General features: G+C 44.5%; 2 long non-coding RNA genes across 2 annotated transcripts; one reads left to right on the forward strand and one right to left on the reverse strand.

Moving 5' to 3' along the window:
• Positions 1-1179: 1179 nt before the first annotated feature.
• On the reverse strand, positions 1180-11116 carry LOC106148797. Its single transcript, XR_001234481.1, has 3 exons — positions 10989-11116; positions 7439-7545; positions 1180-1304 (listed from the first exon to the last, which is right to left on the reverse strand). It is a non-coding gene; the product is annotated as an uncharacterized LOC106148797 (long non-coding RNA).
• LOC106148798 lies at positions 9972-14229 on the forward strand. Its single transcript, XR_001234482.1, has 3 exons — positions 9972-10109; positions 12829-12953; positions 13957-14229. It is a non-coding gene; the product is annotated as an uncharacterized LOC106148798 (long non-coding RNA).
• Positions 14230-18551: the final 4322 nt, after the last annotated feature.

The raw sequence follows: 18551 nt of genomic DNA on the forward strand, positions 1-18551 counted from the left end.
CTATTGGCCAGGGTTGCAGCTTCAGCCCGAGGTTTGATGGATGCGGCTCTTTGCCCAAGACCCCTCGTGCGGTAGGTCAGAGCAAGTGCCAGTTCCTCACTGGCTCTTAGCCCAAAGCTTCAGTTCCTTTACACAAAGGTCTCTCTCTGGGGCCCCTCGTGTCCTGGCAGTTTACTTCACATGGAACAAGATTCAAGAGCGAGAGCTAGAGACACACTTTAGAAAGAAGCCGAAGACCTTATCCCCTAACCTTGGGTAGGAGTCCCACCACTCTGGTATTCCACTCGTCTTACTGAGTAAGTCTGGTACAGTGTGGGGTGGAACTGCACAAGGGTGTAAATGCCAGCATCACAGGTCCCTGAGACTGTCTTTGAGATCACCTAACATAGTCATCCCTGTGTGGGAAATCCTCTCAGCTATTTCCTTGGTGTTAATTGCAATCTTATTTCATCTGTGTCCAAGTATTGGAGTAAGAAAGGGATCCAGGGTGTATCAGAGATTTTATAGCCGTTCATTCCAGTCACGTCAAAGGCAAGACTGAGCTGGCGCCCTGTGGCCTACCAAAGCCCAACACTATGGGGCCTCCACCCTCGGAAGCCTCACTGTCATGGGGCAAGTGCCATTACAAGACAGGGCAACCTTGTCAAACGCAAAGAAAAGATGCTGTGTTTACATCAGGTATGGAGCCAAGGACTATTTAATATTTAATTTAATTTTTAATTAGTACATTGCATGAGTTTAGGTTAAATGGAAATCCGAGGACCCTGTTCAGCTTTAAGTTTCTTGAGGATTCTATGCTAAGGACTGAAACGGTGAAAGGAAACCCAGCAGGACCCCATGACTGAGAAGCTCCCCAAGTTGGCTGAGATGGTGCACGGGCTCGAGGCCCCTGGGCCAAGCATGAGGGGCTGAGGACGAAGTCTAATTAGTTCTTGCTTCTAAGAGGCCAGAGGGACACTACTTCGCTGTACTTTGGTGAAGAATGAACACAGTGGCTTTGAAATTACAAACGGTTCTCCTGGAGTCCATTTCAAGAAAAAGAGGTAGGCCTGCATTTCTTCTTTTCCTTTAAAAGTTGTATATAAGTTTACACGGTTCTTGTCTATGTGGTCATATTTTTTTTTCCTGTGATTTCTGTTTTCCCCTTTCTTGAAAATTGGTGGTTAGACTACAACTTACCCTGAAAATCTGCTTTATTTAAAACTTCTGTGGTTTGCTCCTGTTGGGTGATGGCGGGCACTTGGGCAACATCCCGGCAAAGTCAGCGCCCACTTCAATTTGCTTCACGACGCAACTCATGCTACCTTGAAAAGTGGGAGGAATGAAAATCATGATGAATGTCTTTTTTTTCCCTCCCCATTAAATTTGTACTTTTCAGATGGTCAAATTTCTCGAATTAATTTTCTCATTTTATTATTCTCAGGTGTGCCAGTTGCATCAATCATTTCTTCACCTCTTTGCAGAGATGGCGTTAACACAGGTGACCATGTGCACGTCGGGGTGTGAAAGTGCGCTCCCCACATTGGAAACCCACGTGGTTAAGTCTCTTCCCTGGGGTCAGCAACAGGAAAGTGTCTGGGGTCCTCGTAAAAATGTAGAACTACGAGTTAGCTCTACCCCTGACCCACTTTATAGAAATCTGCATTTTGGGGAAGATTCCCAGGTGGTTTGGACGACACTGGCCTGAGAAGCTGTTTTGGAGCTGGCTTTGAGAGGCGATTATCACTTGTGTTTCTGAATGGTGTATATGCATCCAGTATTAACAGTCTAGCAGTCGAGGTGGTAAGGATTTGAGAATTTGGGAGCTCTCTTTGTCTCTGTGTCTCTGTCTCATTCTCTCTCTCTCTCTTTCTCACCTGCACTGGCTTTATCTTTTCATTTTTCATGGAAATATTGAAACAATTGAGGCTTGTTTTTGTTTTTCGCCATCACTTGGAGCTGAGCCCTTTCATCTTTGTTTCAGCCAGTTTCCTTCAAAGCTAAATATTAAACAGATTTGTTTTCTGACAGCTGACCCCAAATGGGGACACGCAGTGGTCTTCACCCTGGGGGTAGAGAGCCCAGCCGACAGAGGTGGAGGAGAGACAGGACGGAGCCAGTTCCATCCCCTGGGGAAACCCACAAGTTGTGTCTGAGCTTCTGCGCAGCCCAACAGCCAATAGCCGAGCAGCCCACAGCTTCTGGAAGGCATTCTGACAGAAATTCCCTTTTTGCCAGAGGGTGAAAGGGTTGCTAATTGATTTTGTCTGCCTTTCAGATGGACTTAGAGAGACACAGAGTTTGAATTCTAACAGTAAGGTAACATTTTTAGATATTGGAGCAACATTTTCTGTTCTCATGTGACCTAGCTTTGCACGCTAGTATCTCTCTACCTCTCTGTATCAGTGTGTCCATTTGTTAAGTAAACAGGGTTAGTAAGTTTAATTAGATTGGTTGACAATCTTTAAAAAAAAAAAATTTGCATTAAAGATGGTTACTTGCTCCCAGCAAGTGAATCAGAGAAAAGCAGCTCTCCCCGAACGCTTTGCCATGTTGCTAGCCCCAACTGGCGCTAGAAAAATGGGCAAAGCTCACAGACCTGAGATCTTTGGCCAAAGAGAAACCATCTCTGTCCCTTTTTTTACTGCATCTAAGGTCTGTGCCTCAGCATAATGTGCTATTAGCTTCAGATCTGGGAGGTGTAAGTCAATACATAAACAAGGAAGAGAAGAGCTAGAAAAGAATTGATGAATACAGATTTAACCTGACCATTGGCAGTGACGTGACAGCTGGGAGAACTCTGTAATGTTATATAAAAGAGCCAAAATGCCAGTTTCTGAAAAGAGATCATTGTTTTAAAAGTCACAAAAAAGCCAGCCAGTCTTCTAATCATTGAGAGTGATCAAAGTTTTTCAGAGGAAAAAGAATCACAAGAGTCAGAAAGGCTATCCATAATCTTGGATCAAAAAACTTGGGGTCAGAATGAAAAGCTGGTAAAAAGGGATCTGTTTGCTTGATTAAAAGGAAAACTGTGGAGAACCTAGGAATTTGGATTCATAAAATCTTCTTAAGCCCTGTGACTTTACTTTCATCTTCTCTTTCTTGTTGTTCTACATGTGAATGTTGTTCTTTTGTCTTTTTTTGAAAAATGAAAAATATGGTCTCCTATCCTCACCCAACATGTGAGTCTTTGGAAATAAATAGTGAGAAAGTAAGTTCATCTCTTCTTTAGCCTAACTTCAACGAAGTATGGGCTTAGAAATTCTTAACATGTTTGTGTCAAAACACAAAATCACAACACATGTAGAGATCAGATTGGCTTCTATTTGGGATCCATGTGTGGCGGCCGGCTCTGTTCTTCAAAATGGAATGAATGTACCCACTGGACAAGAATCGTGGGTTTGCAAGATGGGAACAACCGAGAGAATAATAGAAGGAAGAAACCGTGTTACATCAAATGAGTTTAAAGGGTTAAAGCAGAGGGGACTTTCATCCTTACTAGTCTGACTCAATGATTCAGTGGGAAAAGAAAAGCAGTTCTATTTTGGCAATCTATTTGGTTTTTTTTGTTTTTTTTTGGTTTTTCTCCGGTACCGGGAACCAAACTCACGACCTTGCGCTTGCAAGGCAGGCGCTTTGCCGCTGAGCTAAATCCCAGCCCCTGGCAATCTATTTGTACACTTAAAATTTCATTTTGACAATCTAGTCACTTAGTTAAAGTGACGCCATATTGGTTTGATCTGGACTGTTGGATCCTAGAGCAGGAACTCGGTCCAAAACAATGGCTTCTTGAGATCTTGTTTAACATTTGTAACATACTGAAAAAAACAAAGGCTATATTTGGTTTTGGTCTTTTAATTTAAATTATACCGTATAATTTTGTGAACATGCAGAAGCCAAGGATCATTACTACACAGTTAAAAGGGTGAATGTTGTAAATGCGTAGGAGAGACTTTTAGTCACAGTTGCATACCTCATTACAGAGGCAAATCTTCCAATGGACAATAAACTCATTGAGTAAGTAGTAAAATTACACCTCCAGGGGGGAAATATTAAAACTGGGAATCATACTGTTCTTTGGGAGAGAGATAAAAATATTGAATTCATTCAGAGCTCTAACACAGATATTCCTTGTTTAATGACCTACCCACTTAATGCCTGTTTCTTATGACCCAAGTTCCAACATACAACACAGGAATGTGAGCTGCAGTGTGGCTTGATGGTGGCTTCTTCTCCAGTACTGTAATGTAATTTTTGCTGATTATACTGTGCAGTACCGAACTGTAGTTTTATGTTCTATTATACATCACAGTACTGCATGTGAGAGTTATGCAGTAAAAACAAAGTCATCAAATTGGAGTTTCCTTTGGCCATTTCTTTGCTCTGAATATTATAGTGTGCATATTATACAATTCCACATTTAGCGACTTAGTCACAGGAATGGAGCTCAGCAGTCAAATAAGAAATATCTGCACTGTACACCTGTCCTGCTTTAGGACTTCATCTTCACATTATCTTTCTATAATGTACATATTATGATAACAGTCCCTAAATGTTTTGGGAACAAGGAAGAGTACAGATCAGTTATTTTGATATTTATCTGTTCAAAATTAATTTTATACACATACATATGCATTTTAAACCCAAGGCTGTCCTTGAATCCGGTAATCATTAGCTTTATATCTGCTATTGAAAAGCGAGGGCTCCTCCTGGTGATACTGCTAACCCATGCACATTCCAGGTGTGTTTGTTCCTTTGTTCCACGAGTTCATTATCCTTAATAAACGCTTACTGGGGAATGACTGACTTCAGAGACCACGGGGGTGCGGGGCGGGGGGCGGGGAACAAGGGCATTTTGAGGAAGCTGCAGTGACTATGTCAGGCCACAGGGGCTATTTGACTCTCTCCCCAAGAAGGAGACGCGTCCTCCCTCCGGGACCAATCAGGTTTGTTATATTCAAAAAGTTAGTATTTCCCAATTTTTATGATTTTTCAAATCCTCCTTAAAAGAAAAAAAGCTGCAGTGCTCATTAGTATTTACACTGGAACTAAGGATGATACAATCATGATGCATGCACAAAAAGGCACCCAGGTTATTGATAATTCCCAATGAAAGGAGGGAAGAAGGGAAATAAGAAATCTGACATCCTTTTACCTACCCTGGTCAGATGTTATTTTCCTATTTTCTACCTTAAAAATAAAATGTAGCTAAAATGACAACTGCTCACTCTCACCAAAACCTCTACCCCTAATTTCCAGTTTGTTCTCTTGGATAAGGAGGGAAGAATTGAGCCGAATTGCTGGGGGGATCTATTTTCTTTCTCTCTCCTTACTTGTGCTTATCTGTTAAGTGGTTTCATCTGGGCCCAGGTGACTAAGATCCGGTTCCCTCTCTGAAAGCAATGAAGCAGGTTTTCTCAGCCAGGAAGAGGCCACGGGAGGCACCACATAAGCACACACATTCTAGAAGCATCAGGGGCTGTGCAGGGCAGGACAGAGCAGGGCCAGGGCTCAGCTGACCACAGGAGTCCTCTCTTCTGAGTACACTAAGCCCTTCTAGACGTCTTTGAGGTCCAGGAAAATCCACATTTGTAGTCCCATGGAAAAGTTATTGAAATTCGAATAAGTTAATTCCAATCTACTACTTCCAGTGCAACACATGACAGGAATAAAGACACTAAGACATATTTGTAGTTGTGGGGAGCCAAGGGGTCCTAAGTCCATCTCCTATGATGGCCATCCAGAGCAAAGGCCTCAACCCAGGGCAGAACCTGGGCTTTGTTAATTTGTGAAAAGGGGAATGGTTCAGGGATGAGTGACTGTGAGAGTGTCGGGAAATATATCCTGAGCTGGGCTAGGTAGAAGGCCTGAAATCACCTCCGTAATACGCAGAGAGAGAGATGCAGAAAGAGTCATCTGCGTAACATAATTCCAGGCAGCATCTAATGTTTTGTGATCAGTGCTTCAACTCTGATGTGCAATTTTTTATGCCCTGAAAAGTCACAGTCTCCTTTCTTGAGGTTTAGTCTCAGCCCACAGCGTGGCTCTCTCGGCCTGGCTCACCCATATTTCTCGGAGCTACAGGCGGTGCAACACTGACCTGTCAGTTTGCTTCAAAGGCTACACATCAGCACCTGGGCTGGACTGATTTGCGTTGCTTAAAGTCAATCGAAGGGATAAAGAAAAGACCCAGCCACCTCTGCACATACCAGTACATGGAAATAGGACCAGGTTTCGCCAAAACGGCGATGACTGCTCTTCTTTCAAGGAGAGTCATCCAGGTGGTCCTCCACGCTGATGAGGTTGCCACCTTGTGGAATGTTACCTCTTGAAATGCCTTGACTAAAAGTGCTGTGGGCTGGGTGGTTGTAACTGGATTTAAGTGATGTTGAATGGAATATAAACACACGCCCTTCCAGTAATTAACATGATCATCGCTAGGTTTCATTCAAAGTTCCAATCACGCTCTGACTTGCAGCTCTGCATCTTAGCTTCGATGCTTCTTGGTAGAGGGCGAGAGGCTGTGTGAGGCAGCAGGGAATCCCAGTGCAGGCGGTGGCTTCATTGTGAACTGCAGGGTTCTCAAAACGCTGCCTTGCTTGTTTGGATGGGCGGCCTCTGCCACACAGGTGACTGCTGAGGAAAGGATTTCAGGCTTGGTGGATGTGTCTCCTTTAACGGCCATTGAGGTGGAGTGTCAGAGTGAGGGCTGAATTTTCCAGGTTGGAATCTTTCCAAGATAAGCTTGCCTATCTGTCCAACAAGTCTTTCCAAGATAAGCGCTCTTATCTTGGTATGCGAAGAGGAGGGGGAAGCCCGTCTGAGCTGCAGATACGGACACAAGGCAGGAGTTTTGTCTATAAATCACAGAACCCTCTTGCCAAGAGGGCAAAGTGGCAAAGAGCTGGGGACCTGAGCCAGAGCCCTGCAGAGCAGGAGCAGAGACAAGGCTTCCTCCTGGGCCACTCCAGGCGGCCCGAGCGTGCTGCTGCCCCGAACAGCGGGCACAGAGAGCCGGCCCGGGTGTGGGAGAGAAGCTGAACACCGCAGGCATCTTTAAGGGTAACGTGAAGGAGAGGCCCAATTTGGTCTTTCCCAACCGTCTGTGTTCCCCTTTGGGCTCAGGGCCAGGGTGGCCACAGAGCCTCTAGGATCTCCGCCGGGACCTCCGGAGGAAAGGGGAGGAAGGACTGGGGGGTCAGAGGGATGGCCTGGGCTGGAGTCCTGGGGGTGGATTTGTTCACCCCTGTCAAACAGGTTTGTAGGTCCTGGCGGCTCTCCCTTTCCTGAAGTGTTTGGAGTAACAAAATTTAAAAAACAAAACAAAAAACCCAGCAGAGCAAAGCTGCAGGGCACCCGCGGAGAGCCTGGGTTCCAGGTTAGCTCTGTCCTCTGCCCCTCCCCCGTGGACACCCCAGCCACACAGAGGTCACATTCCTCAAGGTCGCTGTGAGCTTACCATAGACTGCCCACAGCCGGCGCATCCGTCTGTCTGTCTCCGGAGACGGTCTCTGGCATGTTTACGAAACAAGCACTGAGACTCCAGTTTCACAATTCACAGTGCACCTAAAAATAGAAGAAAATTTGTTCCGAGATAATTTTGTCTTAAAACAGCAAGATCAACAAAAGATAGCTTCAGGGAACTGGTGGTCCTGCCCTGCAGTCTAATTAATGAGAGTCTCAGGGCCGCAGCTCCAACGCAGTTCTCTTCCCACCGCCCCACACTGACCCGCAGGAGGGACAGAGCCCCGAATGGCAAAGCACTGACTTGAAACCTGCGTGGCCCACCACTGGGTCTAGGTGGCACTCCTTAGTGAACTGTCTCTGGGCAAGGCAAGGCCCAGGGTCTGAGTGGTTGGAGGTTTTTCATGCAACCCAGAATGCCAAACCTCTCTTCCTTTCAGGGTTTGAATCCCTGGATAACTCCCTGGAAATGCAATCCGGATGTTCCTGATTCAAGTGTATCTCAACCCATCCAGTTGTTGTTTTCAAAAGACACTGAAACTGTGGCTATCCAGGGTAAGCCTTTCCTCTTCTCCAGTCGCGTCTCCTGTAAATCACATTCCCAAAGGTCATGTGGGGTGATGTGAAGTCTAACTAGCCCTGTTCTGTGTTTGCCAACTTTTCTTGTTAGGCTTGCTGAGAAGGCCAGAGAAAGAGTGTGCAGCATACACACGGCTGGGGTCCCATGCTGCACTGCCCGCCTCTGAGCTCGTAGACTGGGATCCCATGTATGAGTAAGGAGGTAGCAGGTCAGTTTGGGAAAGGACTAGAAAAGAATAAAGCAAAAGCAAAAATGAAAAGCAGTCCCTGAGTTCTTGCGGCAATGTGGCAAGCACCATCTTTCTGTTCCAGCTGATAGACACAAAGGCCTGGCTGTCAGGTCAGCAGATACCAGATTCCAAAACACAGCTCAGGTTCAGCGCCGAGTTTTAAGGTCATAGAGACTTGGATCTGAATCCAGGTTCTGCCCATTGCCAACTGGGTGTATGACCTGGATGAGTTGCTGGAATTCTCTGAACCCATTGCTTCATTTTTCACAAGGACATAATACTATGTAACTTGTAGTTTCTAGATAATGTTACTGATTACTTACTAAATACTGAATATTGTGCTAAGAACTTTACGTGGGTTGTTTAATTTTATCCTGCAGTGTGAGAACTGAAGCTCCAGCACTTATTGAGCAGGTAGAGTACAAATGTAGGACACGAACAGAGCTCTTTCTGACTCCTGTCACTGAGGATGTGAAATGAGACAGAAGATGTACAAGGCAGGGCTCACGGTAGAGAGGAAAGAGAACCCACCCTGACTAAGAACGGACCCCCCGCATGCCACCCTTAGACATACTTCTCTCCCCAAGACTGTTCTTTTGCTTGGGTTTGGGTTCATGGATCTGAAAGTCCTAGCAGAGGACCCCAGGGACCCACACCTCTCTGACTGAAGAACAGCCCTGCATTTTCTGCACAAGCCTCTCCCTCTCCCCAGAGCACAAGCTTTCAGAAAGATGCACAGATGGGAAGTGCAGAGGCCGCCCACCACCCAACCAACGGGGCATTTTCCAAATCAGCTCTTGAAACTGATGGAGCAAAACCTGTCTCCTGTGGATCCCAAACTCTCCCCCAAAGGGAAGCCCTGGCATAGCCACAGCACCAATCCAGAAAATGAAGGCAGGAGAATTTCCTGTTCAATACTTCATTCATGACAATGACAAGGCTTCTAAAGCTTTCACAAACATAGCAGCCAGCTCCATTCCAAAAGGCTGAGAGTAAGCAGGTCTCTGTCCCCGAAGGGACATGCTCTGTATTTGCCCATCTTAGCTGATCTCCCTCCCTCTGTTTTCTGATGTAGAAGAAATGTGATTCTCTGTACAGATTGTGCTTGAAAGGTCCTGGTTAAAAAAAAAAAAGAAACATATTTGCAGGACTGAGCTAGGATGTTGAGATAAGAAGAGACATTGTGGTCATGACAGAGAAAAATAGGAGGAAGAGTGGAGGTGATTAAAGTAGAAACGCTTTTCTTTCTCTCTTTACAGCTCACTCACGGAGGGCACAGACTCTGCGGCCCAGTGTGCATCACAGACATTGAAGGATGCGGCTTCTGAGAGGGGTGCTCCCGTCCAGTGCGGACATCGTGTGGTAACCTCTTTCTCTTTCAGGAAGAAGAGAAACATATCACAGAGTATATGTAAAATGATTTAAATGTCCTTCTCTACTCCCCAAAAGCACGATGAAATTTATATTGGTCTTATGGTCTTATTAACATTTGTGCTTGACAGAAATCATAATAATGATGACCATAGCGACTTCTACAGAATATTTGCTATGTGCCAGGACTTGTGCTGGACACGTGGTATAAATTGTTTCAATTAATCACCCCAGTAATTCGGCTGAGAAAACCGAGATTCATATTTTAAGTGACTGTTCTAAGGCCCACACATTAACTCATAGGCTGGAACTGCATGCCTCTTTTTGGTGCTGCAGGGAACCGAGGACTTCCTGAATCTTCATGAATCTAAGCCCGCACTACACCACTGAGCTGCCTCTACCTCCGCCCCCTGCAGGGCTTTCTGCAAAACCTGCGCTAGTCCATCCTACTGCAATGACGCGGAAGAGAAAGGGAAGAGGTGTGAGGTGAGCAGGAGCAGGCATCTCTCCAGCACTCGGCCTTCTAGTTCCGTACTTTACCTGTGTTTAGGCGTGGCCAAGTTTACATAATTCGTGCATAGATGGCTGCGATTTCACACCAAATGTGTTGTTTCCCAAATGGACGTTCTGTCTGGTCATTTTTTGTGAATTTTAAAAATGTAAAATAGATGTTAAAATTAGATTTAAGAACCATCTAACCCTAAGTGCCTAAAAGTAACTGAATCGATATTGGGAATTCAGCTTTAAATATTGACAGCCTGGTTATGTATTACTGTATGAGGAATGACCCTAAAATGTAGTGGTTTAAAAATTACAGTGCATTATTATGATGTTTGTAGTCATGATTCTGTGGACCGGAGAGAGAGACAGAAGAAAGTGATATAACAGCACCATAGCTACTGTGTTCTGTCGTTCAAAGGGAAGGAGCAGAGACCCTACTAGTGAGTCTTGCAGTTTGACAGTGGAACTCGCTAACTAGTGAGGAGAAACCAGCAAAATAGTGAAATGCGGGGAGGGAGAAAGCATGACGACACATTAAAGCTCCCAAAACACAGGTACAGGGATCAGTGTAGATTAATCAATGGGCATAGAATGAGAGGAAGAAAAGCCCGCAGAAATTAGCACTGGTTGGTTCTTTTAAAATGCACTCAATGCATACTTGAAAGAGTAAATGCTTTAATAACTCTTTCAGTGATTGGCATAGTGCTAAGAATATTGAGAAATCGTAATGATCCGAGAGATTTTCTGAAGAACTAGAAAGGTGACTGTTCTTGGAGTTTTGACAGTTATTAAAATAAGGCAGCTCCATCCAAGATACAACAAGATGCAGGCTCTAAGAGGAAGACAATGGAATCATTTACATACGTGGGAGATCAAAAGCAGCACACGCCTTTCTTTCTGCATTCTTGCTTTCCTTGGCGCACAGCCCTGGGGTAATGTCGCTGAGCTGAGTGACTTAGTTAATGAGATGGTGCATCCTAGAGACTGTAGTACAAAGCCACACCCATCCTTAGCTCTCTGGACAATAGTCCTTGGTTTATACTGGGTACACATCGTGGGCTGTCTTGTGGAAAAGAAGTTTTCCCACAATGCCAATTAAGTTAAATTTGGAGAGCAGAGTCATTTTCTCCCCTGCGACTCAGCGTGAGCCCGCCGGAAACCATCTTGATCTCTAGATATCACGCATTGCCGCTGAGCAGAAACCCACATGGACTCTCTCCTGACAGGGAACTGCGGAGATCAGCCAGCTCTCCGGCCGTTTTTAAAACTTTAGCTTCCTCTGTGTGGATAAGGAGGGTCGTTGTCTCGCTACATTCTCAAAAGCAAAGGAAACCAAACAGGCAGTGGTACCAGTGGTGAACTGTAATAACATAATATAAGAGAAAACTTCTTTCCATATCAAATTAAAAATAGTTGGGGGGCTTTTGCTTTGTAAAATGCTATCATACCCAGTTTTGTACATCTTTATTGTAGAATTCTGCCTTCTCAGAATTTCTAAAACATACCAATTCAGAAAGTGAATGCCATTCTTTGCCACTGTTTTATTCAAAATAAATGAAAACCAACACTGTAGAAATTGAAAAGTTGATGCTAAGGAAGCATTACCCTCTAGGACATCCAGACTACGCGTGGCCTGCAGTCTTGAGATGATTTTTAAAGAATATGCCGATTTCATTATTCCTACCCTATGGGTGGCCGCTTTTCATTGTGCTTGAGTTTATTTCTAGTTTTGTGCTTACAAGTTTTGCTTCGGGATGAAAAGAAGCACGTTAAGTCCCTTTTTTTCATATAAGGGCTCATTGGAGGCAGCTTCCTTCAAAATAAAACTCAGGAAAAAGCAAGTCCCCTCTGAGGCAGTGAAATGCTCTTTCATGAGACGCTGAAAACAATAAAACCCATTGTTTTTCCCCTTTCCCCAGACTGCCAGGAAGCTCAGAATTACATTTAATGTTCAGTTACAGTAGCTATTTTAAACATCTCCTCTTATATGCTTCTTGATTTTCTGTGTATTTTAACAACCTTATTGTGTACATGTATTTCTTTGAAAACTGCTAAAATATTTTCTGGGAGAAGGAAGAGTGTAAGTTGTTCTTTAAGAACATAAAAACGAAACCTTCTAATTACATCGGAATGTGTGGGTTTTATTGAGATGAAAATCCACAAATCCTTAAGCTGCTTTGGAGAACTGTCCCCACGTATTCACTGTGTCCTTGTGCATGAAATCAACAAATTGAGAAAAGCAGATGCTTTGGAACTTAACTTCTTGATTAAAATTTACCTTCTTACTTGTTTCTCCACTAAATGTGCTGTCTTGATGTGAGAGCAGAAATTCTCCCTATCCCTCCCCTCCCCTCCCCCTCCCCCCCTCTCCCATTCTTAAAAGATCCCCAAATAGAGAATGTTAAAATCCAGGAGCCTTCTTTGTCTCTGAATAGCACCTGGTAGGGATCCTTTCTTGACATATATGTAGTTCTAGACATGAAAATTAGAGGAAAGAGACTAGTTCCTGCTTTCTATTGAGAAATACATGGTCTAGCTACTAGCCTGCTTCTATGGTGGTATACAGTGGTATCGGGTCACACGTCCTGATATTGCTAGTAATAACCTACTGTCTGAGACAACAAAGTCCAGAAGCGTGAAAACACTGTCAAAGAAAGCCAACCAAATTACTCTAAAGCTTTAGAAACAAATATTTGTGTTTCAGGCAGAAGCAGAGGCCTGGGAATGAGGGACGGATCTGCAGAAGTATTTAAACTCCTTTTCCCGTTTGGAATCCCATTCTTAGACCAGCAGCGCGGTGGCGGGTTCTTAAACCCCTGTAACCATGTGGTAAGTAATAGCTTTTGAAAACGCTCTCATGACTTATGAGTTGGCTCGAATGCTGAAGCCCAATACTTCCTTTCAAAAAAAGACACAGTGAATCACTCTTTATAACAAAGAGCCTTGGGAAAGCACTGAGATAGGTCACACAGGAACTTGTGGAATTGGTGACCAATCAGGAAGCTTCAGGAGGAAGAGAAAACCACAACAGTTTGCATTCAGTATGACTTAGACAACCTTTTGGAAATTCTAATAAACCTAGAGTGAAGTTATTCAACCCCCACCTCCATGGTAATAAATAAACCGGTTAGATTCCATTCATTCTTGCTCCTTCCCAGACAGGTCCTTATCTCTGAACACTCACCAAAACACCCCAAACCCCTGATGCCTATCTGCCAGCCCTGGGTCAGCCTGGCACTGGGAGAGGGAGGAGATCTCTCAAGGGCCTTATCTTTTACCGTTTGTGCTTTCTGCCAAATCTGTCATCTTTCACCTCTGTCCAAACTGGAAATTAAGGAACAGGGCTTTCCAGGTGGCAGTGGCTGCCGGTGTTAACCATAAACATATACATGAAACAGAAACAAACAAAATCAAATTAAAACAAGCTCCTGAATATACAGTTCCCTTGCCTTTCTATAAATTAACAACAGGCTTGATAATTCAAAGATGATTCACCAGAGGTTTGAGCTTCTCTTGAAAAGGCTAGTTATATACTAACACCTCAAAATGTAAGAAAATGTGGCGGGTAATAAGGAATATTTAAATATGTAAGTGAAGAAATTTTTGACACAACTACGTGTTTTTATAATATACGACAGCATCACACATGCCAACAAGAAATCCACCACTAAGCTGTGCTCCCATTACAGTCTGTGGCTGTGGTTTCTTCTCAGTGTGAGAAAAGCGGTGTGGCGTGGGTCACCCGGCATGGCTGGGGGAAATGACGATTTTCTGTCCCTAGAAATGTCCGTTTGACTGCCTGTTCCTCGGCGTCTCCCTGCCCCTTGAACAGTGCCCTCATCTTCCTTGCCGGTGAGGCTGAGCTGCCTTCTCAGGCCCGATGAGCTCCGAGGAACGGTGATACCTCCCCAGGCAGAACTACGTCCCACAACTTATCATCAGATGCTAATGAGCCCTAACACTGCCACCTCGTGCTCTTCTAGTTCTCCTCTCGTATTTCCCAGTAGTGTTAACCACGAAATAACAACGTTGTCACCTAAACCAAAGAGAGGTAACTGACAAAAAACCACAGTTCCTTTTATTAGAAATGTTAATTTAATGTTAATAAAGCAATATATACTTTATTGTTTGAGTTGACTAAATACCATTCATTTGGGAATTTATGGTTTTACTATGGACTGACAGGTCCTTTTTATTAATGTATGCTTACAGTGCATGACGGTTATGCTTGTTTCAGAGAATTGATACGTATGCACCACATCTTGATCATTTTTGATCCCTTTGCTTCCCTTCCTTACTCCCATCCTCCTGCTGCCGCGATCGCCTTCCCCATTTGCCGAAAGGCTGCCTTCTGTTTTCTCACCATCCTGCCTTTATTTTACTCTTCGTTTACATTGTGATGTCCGTATAGGAGAAACCATGCCATATCTAACTTCCTGTGCCTGGCTTACCTCCCTTAGCATGACCTCAGGACCCATTGCTTCCCTGCAGTCAGCTGTTAGTGTTGTGGTCTGGGTCGCGGCTCAGGCGTGCGCAGGGATGGGGCATGTGGTGTGAGGTGATACCTGGCTCTGTGTTCTGTCTGTAAATGAGGGCGGCAGATTTCCAAATGGTATTTGATGAGTAAATGCATGGATGCCATGGATAACGGGAATCTCACAGCCAAGAAGCCAGTGACATGCAGCGCTTTCTCCGTGAGCTTCCCCAGGGCCCAGCTGCCTGTCTGTGCTCTTTCCAGGCCCAGAGAGCGGACCTCTGCAGGCTGTGTGGACAGCATGGCGGTGCCTCTCCCCTCTGGTGCCCCTGGAGCTCTTGTCCGGCCTGGTAACCACTTCTTTCTTGCTGTCTTAGCAGTGACAATGACTCCCACTCCTGCCAGCCCCAGAGGTGCCTCACCATCCCTTGTTTATTTCCCTGCCCAGCCCTTGGGCAATGTCCTTCCATTAAACTCCTGTCTGTTGCCACTTTTTAGTTCCTGTCTTTTTCTGACAGTTGAGAATTTGTGGTTTTACTATGAACTGATAGCTCTTTCTCATTAGTGTATGTTTGTAATACACGGTGGTTATGTTCATTTAGGGGAATGGGTACACATATAGTCTTATTCTTTTAGCTGTGTAGGGGGATATAATTACAGATTTTAAAAAAATCAGTGAGTAACACTTTATGCTAATTTTCCTGATCCTTTCTGTCTTACTTTTTTCACGCTAAGACAAAAAACACCCAAAGTTAAAGGAGGAAAGGTTTATTTAGCTCACAGTTTGTGGAGGTTTCAGTCTATAATCAGCTGGCTCCAAGGCAGGGTGGCATGACAGAGGGGCATCATAGAGGAGAAACAGTTCATGGCAGGCAGAAAACAGCAAAAGCGAGCAAGCAAGAGTCCTTGACAGCTTTATTCTGCCCCTTTTATGTTCTATCTAGGCTGCCGAGATTACGGTGGTACCAAACCGATCAGTGGACTGATTTAGTAATCACCCGCCCTTAATCCGAGCGTGTACCATGCATCAGTCACACTCCACATCCAGCCAACTCTGAAAACGTTTCACCTGTGACCACATGAGGCTTTGAGGGGGCATCTAAACACAGCCATCACACCTTCCTTCCCCTCTTGGTCATGCAATAGTGAAATATGGGGCTAGTTATTACAGGCTGGTAAGCGTATATTGAGTATTTAGGTACTGAATATTTTCCATGTGTTATTGTATTTCATCCTCATTAACCCTAGAAGCTACATGTTATCATCCCCATTTCCCACACAAAGTAGCCACAGGATTAAGGAATCTACCCAAGAGCAAGTTCTAGCTCACTTCTGGCAGCCTGCCCAGTACTAGAACCCGTCTTCTTCACGCCACATGCGGAATCGTACTCAGTTCCTGGGCTCTGAGGAGTCACCTTCCTTGCAGTCTGAAGCTTAGAAAGCAGAACACTTACCTCTACAGCTCCTGCAGTCATGGGGAGAAATCTCAAGTACAGAGTGAAGACAGGGCAGAGACACTTACATCATAACAGTAGTTGTTCTGAGACCTCTTTCAGGCAGTTATTTGCATCATGCAACACTTCTATTTCCCAGCTTGTTTGCGCTGGGCATGATTACATTTTGGGCACAAATGTAACAGCAACAAAGCAAAAGAGGGAAGGTTCCACACAAGTAGCGGATGAGCTCCGGTTCTCCTCTGCTTGCTCGGCTCTGGCCTGTCCCTCTCTCTACCCTGTAGAGCCAGTCAGGGTCCTGGGCCATTTACCTGCATCTGATGTGTAGCCCCTTCATGAAATAGGGGCACAGTGCGTGAGAGGGCCTGGAAGTTTTTCCAGTTCAGCAGTGTTCTTCCAGAGATGAGTTCGGGGAAAATACAGGATAAGGCCCCAGGTCACTGAGCTCCTAATTCGAGGTGCTCTCCATGTTCCTTTGCAGCCATCTAGAACTGTTTTCACGACCTGACATAAAGCAGTCTTATTTCACTAAGTGTTTAGCAGTGATTCTTATTCTTGAGGTCAGGCACCTTTGAAAAGATGCAAAAGTATCTGGTCTCCAAGATTCTAAAGTAAAAGAAGCCATTTCATGACGCTCCCAGGACAGTTGCTATTATAGTTCGGATCTTAATGTCCCCCAAAAGTTTGTGTATTGAACATTTGCCCCCCAAATGATGGGACTGTCAGGCAGTGGTGAACCTTTAGGAAGTGGGTTCTTTTTTTTTGTTTGTTTGTTTGCTTTTCTTCCAGTACCAGGAATCAAACTCACAAACTTGCACTTGCCAGGCAGGTGCTGTGTTGCTGAGCTAAATCCCTGGCCCCAGGAAGTGGGTTCTAGTTGGAGAAAGTCAGGTCTTCTTTTCCACTTTCTGGAAGCCGTGGTGTGAGCCTCCAAAGTTGTTTCTCTCAGGTATTTTGTCACAGTGATGGAAAGCCGACTATCACAGCTACCCTGATTGAAGAATGATACTGTCTGACACAGGACTTCCCTTTCTCAATCTGTGGAAGGAACGTAGCTTCCCATTTCAGGCAGAAGGGCACAAACCGGGCTGAAGTCTGCAAAGAGCACAGCATCTGGGCTCTATGTTCTCTGTGTGGGCTTCCATGGGAAGGATGCACCTACCCTGAGCTAGACTAGTGCAGCTGGGCAGCATGCTGCACAGAAGAAGGAGACAGACAGGCTTTCATTGTCCAGGGCTCCCCACTGAGCCGGAGGAAATACTCTCTCAGGAACCTTAAGAAAATCCCACTGCCCACGTCCTCATTTTCTCTGAATGCACAGGTCTTACTCTTGACATCTTTTCAGTCTTCATCCACAATGCCTGTGTTGTCTGACGTCTGGGATACCTTCCAAATCTGGAAGTGAATCAGGCGAGACACCTTCAGATGGCTCCTCAGAAATGGCCTGCCAGGGAGAGAGAAGGAGAAAGCAAATCTCAGCTGCTTGCACACTCACTACAAATGGAAAGATTTAGTTGAGCACATAAAGAGTTCTTGAAGTTTGAATACCACCAGTTGGGTCACTATTAAGAGTTTTTACTTTTTAGAGAGAAGAAGTATGCAATTGAGAAATAATTGTCCAAGGCCTTGACCCTGGGCTTCCCTTTTGTGGAATACATCCGGGGCATGAAGACTTTAGGGGATGGAAGTGGGCAACGAGAGCTGGATTTAAAAGACTTTGGACCAGTGCAGCGATGGGTGAAGCTCAGCATGGGCAGAGGGGAATTGCATCTAGGGGGCAGTGGTGTTTGGAATTTAACGGAATGGAAAGCAATGGGCCCTTTCCCCTGAAACAGAAAGCCCGCGCTCTCTGGTCAGAACAGGCCAAGATCCCCCAGGTTCTCCAAACTCAGTAAGTCTCCTCCTGGAGATGCTTCCTGGTTTTATTTTTCCACCTGTGGACTTCTTCCTTACTGTCTTACTCCCACTCATCACATACCAGGAAAGTGATGTAAGACACAGGTAGGGAGGAAAATATAAGGAGCCACGCTGGGGAACATATTGTGTTTTAGCTTCAGTGAAGTTGATTTAACTTGGTTTATTAGATTGTACAGTCTGCTCCTGACAGTAGAAACATTTTTTTATTTATGTTTTTTAGTCTGTAAGAGTGTTACTTCTGAAATATAGTATATACTTCAAGAAATAAGATGTTTAAAAAAAGAATATAGTATGTTACTGCATTATAGATTTTCTTAATCTAACAAGTATTTCCACTTCCTTGTGTTAGTGAAAGTTTGTTATCTGCATTATAATATAGTTTTAAAAATTTGAAAAAAAATGTGCAGGGAAAAATTGCTGAATTAGATAAGAGATTCATTTTAAATGTAGTGATCAACAGAAAATAGGTGTTTTTGTTGTCCTGATTTGCTACATGTTAGGGCTTAAACATATATTCCGTTTTTGGTCCGGGTGTCCTACAGATGTGGGCATAGTACACCCTACATCCTGTGGACCAGGAAA

The sequence above is a fragment of the Chinchilla lanigera genome, unplaced genomic scaffold (genome assembly GCF_000276665.1).
Source record: "Chinchilla lanigera isolate Chin_1 unplaced genomic scaffold, ChiLan1.0 scaffold00028, whole genome shotgun sequence".
NCBI classification, from domain to species: Eukaryota; Metazoa; Chordata; class Mammalia; order Rodentia; family Chinchillidae; genus Chinchilla; species Chinchilla lanigera.